Below are 18,413 nucleotides of genomic sequence, written 5' to 3'. Positions count from 1 at the left end.
GGCACACCACTGCGGTGAGGCCTCCCATGTGGGAGGAGGATCCCGGTCCCACTACTCACTTTGCCCCTCCAGTGCCTCCTTCCAGATAGCCAGAACCTATGCGGGCACAGATGAGGATGAGGATTGCATACCCAGGCTTAAGGGTTGCCCCAGAGGGGTGACCCAGCGGCAGGTATGTGGTTCATGGGAGAGGGTGGAGGGTCATCTGGGGAAGCCAGATCCAAGTGTCCTGTCCCAAGGGGGGGGGGCAGGGCCATCCCAGGAAGCCAGTTCCGGGATCCCATCCTCTTGGCACCCGGTGGAGTGAAGATAAGGCTGCCATGGTGTCTCAAACCCAGGGCCAGCCAGGGGAGTCTGCCATCAGCACGGGTGGACCGGGGACCACCCTGGGAAGACAGGTCTGTGATCCTGTCGTAACAGCCCTCAGGGGTGCAGAGTTACATCTGCAATGGCATCTTGCACTCGGAGCCAGACACGGCATCTGGTTGGCCTCTGGTCCTTCACCTGGCACCGTGGGGATGCCGCCCTGTGAACGGTACCATGAAGGGGGCAAGGGGCTATGTGCCAGGAGGTTCAAAGTGAAGCACATTCATTGGCACCTGGCACCACGGAGGAGAGAGATGGAGGAGCGCTTCACCCTATCAATGTTCTTTGTTTTAAAGAAACATTCCTCCTCTAGGTCACTAAAGCCCAAAATGCAATGGGAGATCCCTTAAACATAAACTCTGTAGCTACTCTCTGTAATGCATTCCCACATGTTTTTAGGCTTCCTGAAAACCAACAGGCATTCAAAATAGATCTAAGATAACTTCTCTAAACATCCTGACTCTGTAGCTGTACATCTCCAGGATACATATACCACCTCTGCTTTGTTCCTTCTCTTCTACTGTACATGTGGTCTTCTCTACTCTGTTACGAGCTATCACATTATCTTCACCCACCCCACCTTCTACATATGCCTCACAACTCTTTTGCCTCTCATTTTGTTTATATCTCATAATTAAATTTGGACAGTGCAGTGGTGCAGCAGTTGTGTTATCGCCTCACAGCAAGAGGTTGTCTGGTTTGATTCTTGGCTGGGGTACCTTTTGTGTGGAGTCTGCATGTCCTCCCTGCCTCTTTGTGGGTTTCGTTCGGGTGCTCTGATTTCCTCCCATATTACAAAGACGTGCCTGGAGCATTTCTCCCAGGGTATCTGCTGAAAATTGGCTTTGTTCCAAGTCAGACTTTCCTAATAAACAAATGTTAAATAAATAAATCACCCTTTTGCATTCCACCCTTTGTAAATGACCCAGTACTCTGTATTGTAACATTGATCCTACCACATAGTTATTCAACTATGTCTGTATAGAGTACAATTTGTATAAGAAACCTTACTATTGTATGTGCAGTTACTATCTTATCTATTGTGATGTTGTAAAATGTATTTTAATTGCCCTCTGCCTGACGTTGTTAATATTATATAACTTAAAAGATTTTGCTTGTACAGCATACAGTGGAGCTTTTTTCCCCAGTCCTCAAATGAAAAGAGGCATTTGTGCCCAGCCAGACTTCTCCGATCAACCAGTGTAACATAAAATAAAATAAATAAATAAAATCAGTATTACTTCACAAGTAAACTTAAGAAAGCCTCAACAAGTATGCAGAAGGACTTCCATTTTAACAGTCAGCAAACCATTACAGATACATTTGTGTTTATGAGATCTAGAAATCTGTGCAATTGTTTAAGTACATTATACGAATATCAGATATATGTCAATTATATATACTTCTCATGTAATGAATTAGATAACAGTTTTCATTTTCTCATGTGTATTCCTTGAATATAACAGTACTTTGCACAATTATAAACCATATATTAATTTTATATTTTGTAGGTTTTCTGTGACTACTTTAGATATATTGGCATGTAAGAGGCGAAGCCCTAATTCTTGCTCACTGCTAGAAACTGGAGAAGTATCCTATAGTTTCTACTTCTGTGACAGACAACTAAACAGTTGCAGCTTGCTTTAGGCAGGGGTTGGCTACTCTTCTGTAAATAAACATTTATGCAACTGTAAAAATAAAATGCACTCGCTTCACAGAACTGTTAACACTCTCATTTATACCCACTGAGCATTTCTGTCCTTGTACCTGCTCATATTAGTGTGATAATAGGGCCGAGTTACATAAAGAAGTCGTGTGGTATACAATGTACATTTGCAATTTAATCATCCACGAACAGTCGGTACCAACCAGTAGTGAATCACAGTTTCATGTTGCACTACAGTACAGTATATTCAAATGTACAACAGATATGTGCAAAATACCACATAATGGTGTGAAAATGAAACTTGGTAGGAAGATGAGATTCTAGTCATATGCAAATACCTATGAAGTTAACACAATGGTAATTCATAAAAACGTAGTGGAAATTCTTCACAATTGTATTCCTGACTTTAAAGGGTGAAGCACGCCAACAATTTTTGAGTTTCAGACAGTTAGTATGCTTTAAGGTGAATAATCAGTAATGCAGCAGCATATTTTAGTTATTAGTGTGAAGAAATGTGAAGGCTGCCAGCCTAGCCAGATAGAATTTCATAGATAATTCTGACATCTGTAAATATTAATGTAACAACAGTACACTCTGCTGGCGGAAAGATGACCAAGTACAAGCATGTTGTGACTCTTTGATCTAAAGTCGGCTCCAGCCTGTCTAGATGAAGGCATTTTTTCTATTGTTTTAACCAAGAGTTAAATTTCTAGATTTAAACATGCAAATGTATTTTTATTGCTCTGCTTCCTGACCAGCTGCAAGATAACACAAGGAGATGCTAACAATGTAAATGTAGTTTCTGTTAGCCTGGGAACCCAGGGAAGTGTGAAGAATGATGTAATGGGAACCAGAAATGTGATTTTAAAAACAGAGAGAATCAGAGGGCATTAAGCATTTTTGTCTTGACTATCCAACTCATCACCACTGCCTGTGTTCTATCTGTAAGTTATTTTAGAAGTGTGTTTTCTCTTAGAAATAGCTAAAAACTAGAAAGTTTAGACTAAGTGTTTGTCTGTGATGTCAGAACTCTTGATTAGCACTATGAAGTAAGAAGCATTGTCTTTTGTTTTTTATTATTTATTATTAAATATTTTAAAACCTTTTAACTGTGGCTGTTTTGTGTAGAGATAAGTTAAGATCTAAGAGTACATTGCATGCATATAAGGATCCTGTACCAAGTCACTCTAATAAGCCTTGACTGTTTAGTTATACTGCCAATTGGATAATAATATTCCATGGTAATAATTGGACACTCTTTTAAGGGCCTTTGAGTAGCTGATAAACATTAGCTGGGTGGTGGCAGTGATTTCTACCGTATAGTCTGGGTAAAAGGGGCACAGCTGGAGAACCTGTGCCAGCCTTCTCTAGAAGTTTCTGCATGGTTGTATAAACTCTTATCTCAAAGTGTGTGTGTTTCAGCTACTTGGGCAGGGACATGAAGCACTGGTTGGACAGAGAGGGTGCTGGATATTTTAGCTTGCCCAGCTTGCTGAGATCTGGACCCTATAGCTGTGCCAGTGGGGAGTCTTATTGTGGACCTGAAGAGCAAGAGAGTGACCAGCCCCAGACTGACTGTGATCTCTGTGTGCTCTTAAGGGAAATTGGACTTTACTGTGTGTATTTGTTATCCTTTCCTCTTATATGAGATGCCTCTCACTGGTGTTAGTGGTGAGGATTGAGGCTCCTTGATTGCTGGGCCAGGGCACGGGCGCCGTATATTAATTGTTTGGCACTGGTGGGATATCCACATCATATATTAATTGTTTGGCAGCGGTGGGATATCCACACCACATATTAATTGGTTGGCAAATACTAATTGACTTGTAATGGTGTGGGTAGAGTGAATTCCTGTAGCTTGTGTACAGTGAGCTTTGAAAGTGTTTTGTACTTTAAATCAGCCACACAGTGACTATTCAGAGTTCAGATCACAATTGTTTTATTTCTTTTGTTAGCTTAGTTAGTCAGGGTGAGCAGGCAACATGTCAGAAGAGGAGCATGGAAAGCTGACAAGGATCCAGCTGGCAGAGATGTGCCAGGCTACAGGACTGGTGCATGGAAATCTGCATCAGAAAACAGCAACCATGAGGGCAATCAGACTGGCAGTACAGATATAATACCCTCAGAGAATGGACAGCTCATCCTTTCTACAGAGGACTTAAAAATCCATCTGCAGCTAAAGAGACTTGAGTTGGAGGCCAGGCATGTGGAAATAGAAGCAACTGAGAGACTGAGGTGTCTAGAGAGTGAGGAGAATGAGAAACTGCTATGCCTGGAAGCTGAGGAAAAGGAGAGGCAGAGACAACATGAGAAGGAGATGCTGACTCTTTGCCAGAGTCATGGAGGTAATGGGGAAGGGAGTAACTGGACCCCAGAAGCACAAAAGGTCAGTAAATTTCTTCGGCAGTTTAAAGAGGAGGATAATTTTGATAGTTTCATTCATATGTTTGAGAGGGTATGGAAACAGTATGGGGTTGACCAAAGACTCTGGGAATGGATGTTCATTGTGTTTCACTGTTGCAGTCCTAACCAATGTGTTATCAGGCTCCTGGTAGCCCTCAATCAGCCAGAATACCAAAGGTAAGTAAATATGACATCGGCTGTCATTGGTTGTAAAGGATGTCAGGACATCTGATACAAAAGAAGGCAGTCTTCCTTGCCGCAGAGCCTGTAGCAGAAGCATTTCTTGCACGAGTGCTGGTCGGCAGTTTACCTTTTTTGTTTCTGACTACTGAGTTGAAGTCTACTACAGCTAAGTACCCCATTGGGGAATCCTCTTTTCTTGCCTTAACAAATGTCAGAAAAGGTTAATAATTGTGTTACCTGTGGAAAGCAGATTCTCCATAGAATTCCCATTGTATTATTTGTTTAGGCCTTGACCACAACGTTCTTAATTGTGATCTCTGTGCCTCCTTTAATCCGTGTACTATTTGCCATCGGGCTAAGCTTTTAGCTAAAGATTTTGGAGTTTGGTCTAAGTTTGTTGATATGGCGTCCGCTAGTCTTCAGGCTTCAGATATACAAAAAAACGTAAGGATAAGTACCGCAATAGGCTTCAGAAGGTTAAGTCCTCGGATGATGTTAGGATGGTCATCAGTCATGTGATAGCCAGTGAGGCACCTTTGCAGCACCTGCAGTCTGCGAATCGTTAACCACAGGCCTTGGTTGAGACCATTTCAGAGTCCCCCAGACCTCCGGCCTCCATTTTGCCTTCTGACCTTTTGCCTGTCACCTCTTCAGCTGGATCCGGAGCCACTAAGCTGACACCGGTGTCCGAGGCCTCCGTTCTTCGTTCAGACAGCAAGCTCTTACCGATGACCTCTTCTGCAACTTTGGCAGTTGCCATGCCTCCCGAGTCCTTCAGGCTTGCAGGTAAATCTTCCAGTTGTAAGTCTGTGAAAAAGCAGGCTCCGGTTTCTTCTCGTTCCCCTCAATCCCAAATGGTTAAAATGTCTGATTACCTTTTGACTCTTATTAGGGGTTCACAGACTCCTTCTTCTAAAAGGAGTAGGGATGTTTCCCCTGAGGCTTTGTCTTTTTCTGGTTCTGATTCTTCTAGCATTTCTGCTGATGAAGAGGAAGTTTCTCAGGCTTTTTCTCCTTTTGAGGATTCAGATGCAGAGGAGTCCATCCCTTCTGCCTCTCCCCCAGAATATTTCTCTTTTGGTTATGCTTTAAATACTCTCAGGGAACATTTTAAATGGGAAAGTCAGGATTATCCCCAATCTAAGAAAAGGATTAGGGAGTTTTTGGATTTACCTCAGCATAAGCCTCTGGCTATTCCCCCAGTGTTGGAAGTGGTTGATTATGTTTTTCTGGAAAATTCCTTGACTCCAAATTCAGTTCCTCCTGCTCCCAGGAAACCTAACAGGTACTATAGAGTTCCTGATTCTCATCTGTTTCTTGTTAGGAATCCATTGGCTGATCCTGACGTTGTTTCTCAAGGCCCTAAAGGAGTTAAGGCCACTGTTACCAAAAATCCTGTTCCTTCTGACAGGGAATCTAGGAACCTAGATAGATGGGGTAAAAAAGTTTATACCTCTGCCACTCTTGCTATTAGGTCTGCTAATTGCCTTTTTCATATACTGAAGTACCAGCAGCACACCTTGGAGGCTATTAAGTCTAGGATAGCAAGTGTGCCTGTTTTGGCGGATAGTAAGGATATGCAGGATTTGCTGAATTCTGCCAGTCTGGTCAGTAAATATTCTTTTCATTGTGGTTTTGACATTCTAGAAGCCTCCTGCAGGGCTACAGCTACTGGATCTGTTATTAGAAGGCACGCCTGGCTCAGGGAACAGCCCCTTCCACAGCCTGTCAAGGCTAAGCTTTTGGATGTATATTTGCATAAGGACAGTCTTTTTGGCAGCAAAGCAGAGGAAGTGCTCAAGAGGATGGAAGACAAGGCCAAGTCTATGCAAACTGTTAAGGATTTTCTGCAAGTTCAACCTCCTCATTTTAGCAGGAATTACCCTTCTAAGAGTTGGATGTTTCCTGATACCAGTAGACAGAACTGTTCTAGGACTAGAGGTTACAAATCTTCTAGGGGGCAGGTAGCTACCCCTCAAAGATCTAAGCATTGGCAGGCTTCTACTTCCAAGGTGGGAAGTTCTAAGCCTGCATCTCATTCAAAACCCTCTCAATGACTTTATCCAACTTCTGCCTGTTCTTGCCTGCCTGTAGAGTCCTTTAGGGGGAAGGTTGGCCCTTTTTACAAGTGTCTGGGCCACTATCATGAATGACAAATGGGTGCTCAGAACTGTATCCCTAGGGCACAAGTTTTCTTTCCACACCTTTTCAGTTCCCAAAGGATTTCTGGATGCTCCTCCAAACCAAAGGGCAGAAATAGAAAAACAAATTTTGTCTCTGTTTCTTCTGGGAGCAATAGAATCAGTTCCTGCTCAGCAGGTAGGCCAGGGTTTCTATTCCAGACTTTTCCCTAGTTCCAAAAAAAGAAGGCACCTGGCATCCCATCCTAGATCTATCCATTCTGAACTCTTTCTTGGTAATTCCAAAGTTCAAAATGCTCACTCTGCATCAGTTGCTGCCAATATTAGAAAAGGATTCCTGTCTGCTAACTTTGGATCTCAAAGAAGCTTATCTGCACATCCCTATCAGGGAAACTTGCAGGCAATACCTTCGTTTCAGGGTGGGCAAGCAACATTATCAATTATCTGCGCTGCCCTTTGGCTTATCTGTTGCTCCCAGAGTTTTCACAAAGTGCCTGGCTCCAGTCATTGCTTTTTGCAGCCTGAAGAAAATTCAGATTTATCCATACTTGGAAGACTGTCTGATTCAAGCAAATTCTCAGGAACAGCTGCTAAAGGATCTAGAATTTGTAAAGACTCTTCTCTCTTCCCTGGGTTACACTCTCAACAAGGAAAATCAAAAATGGTACCATCCAAGGAGATAACATTCCTGGGAGCAAGTCTGAACACAGCCGCCCAGATGATACATCTCACCCAGGAGAAGCAGACAACTCTTTCAGTTTACTTCAAGGACTTGGCAAGCCTATCCCAGCTTCCTGCAAGGAAATACCTGCAAGCTCTGGGATACATGGCCTCTTGCATTCTCATGATTCCATATGCAAGACAGCATATGAGGAAATTGCAATGGTACCTCAAGAACATTTGGTGTCAACACACACAGGACCTGGATATGATGATTCCTCTGCTTCCATGTCTGCAGACAGAGTTTCTCTGGTGGGCAACTGCCTGTCTGCACACCTCCTGCCACTCATGTTCTTACCACAGACGCTTTGGACTATGCCTGGGGAGCACACCCGGATGGCAGATGCAAAAAAGGACATTGAAATGCCCAGCAGATGCACCTGCACATAAATCTAAAGGAATTGATAGCAGTTCAGCAGGCCTTACTAGCTTTCAAACACCTTCTTTCTCCAGGGAACCTGCTCATCAGAACAGACAACACCACAGTCATGTGGTACATCAACAAGCACGGAGGGACTCATTCTTACCCCCTGTGCAGGCAGAGCATGAATCTTTGGTCCATAGCAGCATCCCTGGGCCAGCATCTCCTAGCTCAGTTTCTTCCAGGGAGGCTCAGTGTTTTGGCAGACCAATTGAGCAGACAAACCCTGGATCCTCACAAGTGGCAGCTGAACAGAGCAGTCTTTTACAGCATCATTCAACGTTGGGGCACACCTCAGGTGGATCTTTTCTCCTCTCCAGACAATCATCTTCTACCTCTTTTTTTGCAACAGACAGCATAACAGCAGAGCCTAGAGAGTGGATGCTCTGTCTTTCCCGTAGACGCTGCTGTCAGTTTATGCCTTCCCTCCTCTTCCTCTTCTTCCCAGAGTATCATTGACAATCAGGGACGAACGACCAAGGACTAGTCTCATAGCTCTGGACTGGCCCAGACAGCATTGGTATCAACTGCTTCACAGTCTCTCCCAAGTTCCTCCTTGGCATCTTCCTCGGAAGCCAGATCTTTTGGTTCAGGAAGGGGGAAACATTCTACATCCTCATCTTCAGTCTCTCTATTTGACAGCATGGCTCATTGTATGACTCCTTCCTTTTCTTCTTCCCTTCCCCAACTTGTGGTTGATGTACTGAGGGAGTCCAGGAGGCCTAGCACTAGGAAGTCCTACGCTGGCAAATGGGAAAGGTTCTCTCATTGGATGCAGGCTAGAGGGGAATCTTCTTCTCAGCCTACCCTTCCTTTGATCCTGGAATACCTGTCTGATTTGCTTCAGGGTGGTCTTTCTTTTTCCTCTATCAAGATCCATGCTTCAGCCATTTCTGCACAATGTTCTTTTGAAGAAGCCATTTTCTCTCATCCCCTGATGAAAATGTTTTTCAGAGGTGCTTGCAACTTAAAACCTCCCAGAAGGGAACCTACTCCAGCCTGGGATCTTAATTTTGTTCTAGAGAAACTCACTCTTCCTCCTTTTGAGCCAGTTGCCACTGCAGATTTAATGTTTCTCTCTTGGAAGACTGCCTTCCTCTTGGCTATAACTTCAGCAAGGAGGGTTTCGGAGGTGCAAGCTTTGATGGCTGTGGAGCCTTTTCTTATTTTCCATGCAGATAGGGTCTCTCTGAGAACCAACCCCTCCTTTATGCCTAAGGTGGTTTCTAGCCTGACTCTTAATCAGTCCATACACCTTCCTACCTTCTTTCCTAATCCTCGGAATAGAGGTGAAAGGATCCTACATTCTCTTGATGTGCACAGACAGCTCAGGTTTTACCTGGACAGGACTAAAGACCTTCGGAAATCAGCACAGTTATTAGTCAGTTTTGCCCCTGGAGCCCAGGGTAAGGCTATTTCTAAGCAAACCATTTCTAAGTGGATTACACATTGTATTACCTTTTGTTATTCCTTTCATAGTAGGGTTCCTCCTCAAGGGGTTAGAACCCACTCAACTGGAGCAGCTTCCACTTCTGCAGCCTTTTTAAGGGGTGTCCCTACTAAAGACATTTTGGAGGCTGCCACATGGTCTTCTGTTCACACTTTCACAAAGCATTATAATTTGCCTTTGTTTTCTAGAGCCAGAGCAGGGTTTGCCACTGCTGTTCTGCAGGGCATTATTTCCAATCCTTGATTTTCTTGGTTCCTCCTCTCTTTTCTCTGGGCTTTGGTGATCAACCCATTGGTTAGGACTGCAACAGTGAAACACGATGAACATAGTACAGTTGTGTACACTTACCATAAATGTAGATGTTCAAGTGTATTCACTGTTTCAGTCCTGATTTCCCTCCCTCCTTCCCCGTTTTGGTCCTCTCCTGTTCTCCATTCCATAAGGTACAGGCTGAATTTGGTGTTATTTGTCAAAGTGGCTTTTGGTTTAAGCCTTGTTTTCTGGGGGTATCTGACTGTTATGGCAAGAAAGACTGAGGAAGTGACATTGGCTGCCTTCTTTTGTATCAGACGTCCCGACGTCCTTTACAACCGACAAAGGCCGACATCATATTTACTTACCTTTGGTATTCTGGCTGATCGAGGGCTACCGGGAGCCGGATAACCCACTGGTTAGGACTGCAACAGTGAATACACTTGAACATCTACATTTATGGTAAGTGTACAAAACTGCACTTTCCTGACCCTCTTACTCCATGTTAAAGCTGTAACTGTATTGTCAAAAATGTCAGACGTTGCATGTTATTATACTGCTGTTAAAAAGCATTTGTTAGAATTGTTTAAGCTAACACCTGAAACGTATAGGAAAACGTTTGTGAGCATAGACACAAGGCAGATGAAAGTGTGTGTGAATATGTTGCTGAACTGGGCAATTATTTCCATAGATGGGTGAGTGGATGTCAGGTCACCACTTTTGAAGGGCTGGCTGACCTTTTGGTGAGGGAACAAGCCCTTAGCACTTTGTCTGCGGACATGAGGATCTGGTTAGCTGATAGACAATGTGCTACTTCAGATGAGTTGGGGAAGATGGGAGACCTATACCTGGCAAGAAGGACAGCCCTGCACAGGAAAGGGCCCCCCAGTACTGCTCATGGGTCTAAAGGAACCCATGGTGGGCAGCCCAGGCTGCCCCAATGGAATCTACCAGTAGCAGTGGAAGCCACTAGTCCAGGTACACGTCCAGGAGCTAGGGTCAAATGTTTTGAATGCAACCAGGTGGGCCATGTGGCATACAGATGTCCACAGAGGCAAGGTGGAGAAGAAAAGGTGAGGGAGCCAGTAAGTGGGAAAGACAAAATGCCAATAGTAGGTTGTCTTGAGACAACAGGGGTACCGAACTACCATCCTGCAGATGTCCTGATAGGGAAGTATTTAGATGAGGCAGTACCATGTGCTTATGCAGTTACACACAGTCAGGCTAGGAGACAAGCATGTGGGTCTGGTAGCCTGGGGGAGACCCAGACAGACTGCATACTTGCAGCTGGGACTAGTGAAGTGGTTACTTCAGGGAGGGAGCTACTCTGTAGCAGTGAGACTGAATGTGAGCCACAGCTGCTTGTGGGTACTAATGTTCCCTTGGACAGAGTGACTGCAAGGGTAGAGGTGAGTAGTAGTATCCAGACTGACAAGTGAGGCACCACTGTCAGAGGATGCCAGATTTCCTGTGGAAGGGGAGCTGGGAAGGGTTACAAGGAGAAAGTTGAGACAGGCTCAGCTCTCAGACCCTACATTGCAAGGCCTGAGGCAGGTAGCTAGAAAGGCACCTGATTCTCAAGGAAAGGGGGACTCTGTATACTGGGATAAAGGATTACTATACAGAGAGTGGACCCCTGAGGGAGGGCTAGAAGTTGCCTACAGCCTACCATCTGGCATTTCTAGCCATAGCCCATGATATTGGCTTTGCAGGTCATAGGGGCATAAAACATACCAAGAGACATATTATGCAGAACTTCTATTGGCCTAGAATTTCCAGATATGTAACAGGGTACTGCAGGACCTGTGAACAGTGCCAAAGGGTAGGCAAGGCAGGAGACAAGGTGAGCTCATTTGATGCCTTTGCCTGTGATTGAGGAGCCATTTAAGAGGGTAGCTATGGATATTGTGGGTCCTCTGAGTACCCCAAGTTCCATAGGGAAAAAGTATATCCTAGTGGTAGTGGATTATGCTACACGATACCCTGAGGCAGTGGCTTTGTCCTCCATTGAGGCAGAGAAGATGGCAAATGCTTTGTTAGAGATTTTCAGCTGGGTAGGTTTCCCAAAAGAAATACTGAGGGACAGAGGTGCCAATTTCATGTCAGACCTGCTGGCTTGTCTGTGGAAGTTCTGTGAGGTGAAGCACATGAAGGCCATCCCCTACCATCCCCAGACTAATGGTCTTGTTGAGAGGTTAAACTTTACAATCAAGTCCTTGCTATGGGCATTTGCAGATCACTTTAAGAGGGAGTGGGGCAAACATTTGCCCCATCTGTTGTTTGCTTACAGATTCCCCAGGAATCCACAGGTTTTTCACCCTTTGAGTTGCTGTATGGGCATAGGGTGAGGGGACATCTAGATTTAATTTGAAATGAGTGGGAAGGTGAGTGTGAGTCTCACAAGGAGTCTGTTGTGGCATATGACCTAAACCTCAGGACAAGGCTCTAGGAACTCACGGGCTTGACCCAGGAAAACCTGGCAGAAGCCCAACAACAGAAATGGTGTGATATGACAGGAAGGCTCAAGCTAGAGAGTATGCTGTGGGGCAGCAGGTAATGGTTGTCATTCCTGTCATACACAACAAACTGCAAGCAGCTTGGGAGGGACCCCACAAGGTGGTAAGATAGGTGAGTGATGTTGACTACATGGTGGAACTGCTAGGCAGATGGCAGAGGCACAAATTATAACATGTTAACATGATGAAACCTTACCATGATAGGGAAGCCCTTGTGCTGAGCATTTGCATTCAGCATTCAGCATGTCCTGGAGGTGCTGGGCAGACTACATTGACCATTCAGCTGAGCAAATGTCAGGTGGGTATGGCAGAGGTCTCCTACTTAGGACACAGAGTGGGGAGTGGTAAGATAAGGCCAGAACCTGCCAAAGTGAAAGCCATTCAGGCATGGCCTGCACCTGTTACTAAAAAGCATGTGAAGGCATTTTTTGGGACAGCAGGGTACTACAGAAAGTCCATCCCCAGTTATAGTACCACAGCCACTCCCTTCACAGACCTGACAAGAACAGGCCAGATAAGTTAGTGTGTGAACTCAGCATGTGAGCAGGCATCCCAGAAGCTTAAAGAAGCTTTGGGAGGACCCCCTGTGTTAGCCAGTCCAGATTACAGCAAAGAATTTGTTATGCAGTTGGATGCTTTGAACCATGGGGTGGGGGCTGTACTTAGCCAGATTTCTTCAGAGGGGAAAGAGCACCCAGTGGTTTATCTCAGTTGTAGGCTCCAACCCAGGGAGGAATGCTATGCAGCTGTAGAAAAGGAATATCTAGCCATAGTGTGAGCACTGCAGAAACTTCAGCCTTATCTGTATGGAAAGAAATTCACTGTTATGACAGATCACAACCCCCTAACATGGTTAAACAGAGCCAGCCAGCAAAATGCCAAGTTGCTAAGATGGAGCCTGGGGTTGCAAGCATATGATATGTCAGTGCAGCACCACTGTGGGATTAGCAATGCCAATGCAGATGGGCTCTCAAGACAGGGAATGGGGTAAGGTATACCCAAGATAGACCTAACTCTGTCAAGCAGCGTTTCTCAATGGTCACTTGAAAAACTAGCGTGAGTTCTCAAGGGGGGGGGGGGTGGGGAGAAATGTGAAGAAATGTGAAGGCTGCCAGCCTAGCCAGATAGAATTTTATAGATAATTCTGTCATCTGTAAATATTAATGTAACAACAGTGCACTCTGGCAGAAAGATGACCAAGTACAGCATGTTGTGACCCTTTGATCTAAAGTTGGCCCCAGCCTGTCTAGATGAAGACATTCTTTCTATTGTTTTAACCAAGAGTTAAATTGCTAGATTTAAACATGCAAATTTATTTTTATTGCTCTGCTTCCTGACCAGCTGCAAGATAACACAAGGAGCTGCTAAGAATGTAAATGTATTTTCTGTTAGCCTGGGAACCAAGGGAAGTATGAAGAATAAATTAATGAGAACCAGGAATGCGATTTTAAAATCAGAGAGAATCAGATGGCGTTAAGCATTTTTGCCTTGACCATCCAGCTCATCAGCACTGCCTGTGTTCTATATGTAAGTTATTTTAGAAGTGTGTTTTCTCTTAGAAATAGCTAGAAAGATTAGACTAAGTGTTTTTCTGTGATATCAGAACTGCACTACTGAATTATTTAAGTATTTATCTGTGATCTCTGAACTCTTGATTAGCACTGTGTAGTAAGAAGTATTATCTTGTGTTTTTATTATTTATTATTAAATATTTTAAATCCTTTTAACTGTGGCTGTTTTGTGTAGAGATAAGTTAAGATCTAAGAGTACATTGCATGTATATAAGGATCCTGTACCAAGTCACTCTAATAAGCCTTGACTGTTTAGTTATACTACCAATTGGATAATAATATTGCACAGTAATAATTGGACATCCTTTTAAGGGCCTTTGAGTAGCTGATAAGTATTAGCTGGGTGGTGGCAGTGATTTCTACTGTATAGTCTGGGTAAAAAGGGCACAGCTGGAGTACCTGTGCCAGCCTTCCCCAGAAGTGTCCCTGTGGTTGTATAAACTCTTATCTCAAAGTGTGTGTGTGTCAGCTACTTGGGCAGGGACATGAAGCACTGGTTGGACAGAGAGGGTGCTGGAGATTTTAGCTTGCCCAGCTGGCTGAGATCTGGACCCTATAGCTGTGCCAGTGGGGAGTCTTATTGGAGACCTGGAGAGCAATGGAGCGACCAGCCCCAGACTGACTGTGATCTCTGTGTGCTCTTAAGGGAAATTGCACTTTACTGTGTGTATTTGTTATCATTTCCTCCTATTTGAGACGACCCTCACTGGTGTTAGCGGTGAGGATTGAGGCTTCTTGATTGCTGGGCCAGGGCACGGGCATCCCAATTAGTGCTGCCACTTGTCACTGGTATGTATGAGGTGGTGTCCAGTGCCAAGGGAACTGTTACTGTCAGCTGGTGACATACCATAATTTCACTGATCAAGAGATGATTGCTTTAAACTAGATCAGAGTATTGTATGGGCCTTGACTGACATGTGTCACTCACATACATAAAATTTATTGGGATGTGTTGCCTTCCTGTAACTAAAACTATGTGCATCTTCAACAACACTGTTCTTTTCATGAGCTACTAGGATCCATAAATTACATACATGCAAGAAAGGATCTACCAGGATTACAATCGTACATGAAAAGAGAAGGCTACCATTCTGGGAAGTGTCATATAGTGTGTGATGTTCATAATACCTTAATCAAAGCATCTGTTCAGCCTCCAGGTAGTTCCCATGATTCACATGTATAGCACATATCTCAGCCATATAATCTCTTTTTGCATAGTGACATTCCACAGGTCCATCTAGTTGTTAAGTACAGGCAAGTTGGCTTAGTATCATGTATATGGGTATATTTATAGTGTGCTCACATGTATTAACCTCTCTCCTGCATGTTGATACTCTGTTGCAGGTGATGGTCGCCAGCTGCTGGAGCAATGGCTTATGATGCCTGTACAGAACCTATACGGCATAGCCAAACTTCATTATAACACTGCAAGTGTATAAGCCACCAGTATTATAGTGCATGTGTTCTGCCTGCTCAAAGCCCACTTCTGGCATATCAACACGTTTATGGGGGGCACTCTAGTATTTCCTGCAACAGTGTAGCCTGCAGTACATTCTTAGCACATTGCAAGATACATAATATGTTGGTGTGGACAGAAGATGGGCAGCCCCAGGAGGTCCCTTTCAGAAGCTTGAGTTTTCAGAGAGTCAAAATTCATATGGTTGAGACCATATGAATGACTTTTCGAAAACTTGAAGCATTTGAATGGAGATCAAAGTACAGTACAGTGGGGATCGGGGAATTCACCCTTTTCCCCACTGTAGTGCAATTTTGGAGTTGGTATAGTTAATATGTAGGAGGTGTGGGGGTGCAGGTGTAATTACCCTCCTTCAAAAATCTAGAAAAAGGTAGATTTTTATTGTTTTCCGACATTTGAGTTTTCAGAAAGTTGATCCTACGGTCTCGACCATATGAATTTTGACTTTCTGAAAACTCGAGCTTTTGAATGGGATTTGTCACAGGATACTAGCATGGATGTACCCCAAATGTGTACGTACACACACACTCACACACCTGGTCAGTGGTCACTTGTGATGTGATGGTGTTAGGTACTGCTGTAAAATTGTACATTGGTGGTTATCCCCTCATCACCAGTCAGTGGTCAGCTATGATGTGATGGTGTTAGGCTTCCTGTAAAACTGTACATTGGTGGGTATCCTCTCATCAGATGTAATGCACTCATTTGCTACTTCAGCTGTAGGGGAGAATATAGCTAGTGCTTAGATCCACGGGTGACCCACTACCATTATAGGTGGCATTCCTCTTAACTGCCCAGATTTTTACAGAATGTCCAGGTTTTTGTCTCATATCTTTGGCCTGTATCTCATAAAATTTGTGGTTTTCTGGCAAATCATTTAACGGTTGAAGTTATTAAATAGTGACATACATTTGAGTTTCTGACTTCATGTCTTTTAGGAAATGCTTTCATCATGCCAAGCTCCTGATGTTGACCCTCTGCAGCTTGCATACAGAGCTAACCGATCCACGGCTGATGCCATGTCAGTAGTACTACACATCTTCCTTGAGCATTTGGAGGGCAAAGACAATGATGTGAGGATGCTGTTCATAGACTTCAGCTCTGCATTTAATACAGTGGTACCTATGCAGCTGATAGAAAAACTGGGGCATTTAGGAATCAGTAAACATCTCTGTAACTGGATCCTAGACTTCCTGACTGAGACACCACAGAGGGTGTGTTCAGGTAAGAACACATCAAAGTGCATCACAATTAACACCGGGGTACCACAGGGTTGTGTTCTCAGCCCACTGTTATTCACCATCCTGACCCTCAACTGCTATGCTAGGCACAAGTCCAACCATATCATCAGGTTTGCTGATGACACCACAGTCGTCACAAAGAAGGATGAAAGGGTGTACATAGAGGAGGTGGCATCTCTGATCAGTTGGTGTGAGAACAACCTTGGCCTGAATGCAAGCAAGACCAAAGAGATTATCATCAACTTCAGGAAAAGGAGAACAAACCACCCAGTGCTCAGGATCAATGGTGAGAGGGTGGAGAGGGGTAAGAGTATGAAATTCCTGGGTGTACACATATCAGAGGATCTCTTGTGGTCGGGAAACATCAACCAACTGGTCAAGAAAGTGCACCAATGACTCCACTTTTTAAGAAGCCTGAAAAAAGCTAAGCTTCCTCCTCATATTCTCTCCACCTTCTATAGAGGTGTAATAGAGAACAACCTCACCTGCAGCTTCACAGTGTGGTTTGGAAGCTGCACAGTTACAAAAAGGAAGGCGCTACAAAGAGTGATGAAGGTTGCAGAGAAGGTAACACATTCCAGTCTTCCATCAATACAACATCTTTAGTCTGCAAGAAGCATCCAAAAGGCCACCAAAATAATACAGGACAACATGCATCCTGCGCATGGACTGTTTAAGCATCTGGTGACCTTTTTGAAGAAGTCCACCAGGCTGAGTAGGCATGACCTGCCCTTGATGAAATCAGAGTGGATTAGATCCAGTATCGGAAGATTTCCTATGTCATTGTTTAGCATTTCCATAACAATTCTTTCCATGACTGAGTTATTAGAGTATTAATCTGTTTTTTCCATCTTACTTTTAAAGTTGCAGGATCTGGGACATGATTACTGATCATAGAACAACCTATAAACCACTTCTTAAGAATCAGCTTGAGTAGGGCCACATTATTTACTAGCCTTTCTAGATACCACCAGTTACTGAAAAGTTTCAAAACCTGCTTATTAAGAGCAATCTTGGGATTAGTCTTACTGATTTGCTCCTGGTGAGAGCAAGACTACCGGGACATTGATTCACAACTGTCTTTGATTGGGCAGTGTATATAGGACTTCCCAGATTGTTCTGATTGCTGTTTTGGTGGACACCTCTTCAGTTCTAAAATTTGGATCGTTGTGAAGTTGGCTGTCACCTGTTCTAAACTGCTATACGTGCTACCAAGGACATCTACTAGGAGAAGGCTACAATACGCCTGTCGACTTCTGCAACATCTGGGATGAGAATTCCTATCACCAAGAAGTTTGCAGCACTGCTCATCTGAAGTTGACTAAGGCTTTTGTCACTGCCCCTATGCTGGAATTATTGAAAAATTAGACAGACAATGTACACCCTTGCATTGTTTGCTGGATTGAATGTTGTCTGTAAAACTGTAACAGAGTACCACAGGGATAAATGCTGCTCCTTCTCTTGCTTGGCATTTATTTTGCACTTGCAGATATCCAAGCTAATATTCCAGAATTGCTGTTGGCCAACTTTGATGACTACAAGTTGGGCACTGTTATCTGCTAATCCACTGATACTAAACGGATCCAGAAAGGACTAGAATATACACATACCTTGTGTACCAAAAATGGTCTCAAACTAAATGCTAAAAAGTGCAGCATAGCAGTATTTGGCAAAATGCTGTTCCCAGCTCATGTGTTGTAAATTGTACTTGTGTTCAGTCACGTATGGTCATAAGAAACCTAGGTACATATGTGGACAACTATCTCTCATTCAGTTATCATGTTTCTGCCATAGTTAGAGAACCTTACTGTCTTCCCTTGTTAATTTCCAAAGGAGTATATTCAAGATCCAAAAAGTAATTCTACCAGTGTTCTCTTCTCTTATCAGACCCATCACTGAAGGCAATGCCTGCTTTGATATGTACAAATCCAGACATATTACTTAACTGGAAAGGCCACAAAGATTTCTAACAAAAAATAAAGGCCTTACATTGTTCAGTTATTCAG

General features: G+C 43.8%; 1 protein-coding gene across 1 annotated transcript in view; it reads left to right on the top strand.

Moving 5' to 3' along the window:
* The window catches only part of UNC93A (unc-93 homolog A), a 544,463-nt gene that overhangs the window by 140,825 nt on the left and 385,225 nt on the right, over window positions 1–18,413 (top strand). The gene's annotated exons all lie outside the window — the stretch shown is intronic.

Source organism: Protopterus annectens, chromosome 1.part0, assembly GCF_019279795.1.
Source record: "Protopterus annectens isolate FY-2018-M chromosome 1.part0, PAN1.0, whole genome shotgun sequence".
In the NCBI taxonomy this organism is placed as follows: Eukaryota; Metazoa; Chordata; order Ceratodontiformes; family Protopteridae; genus Protopterus; species Protopterus annectens.
The sequence above is the reverse complement of the archived record's forward strand: the minus strand, read 5'-3'. Positions and strand labels throughout refer to the sequence as shown.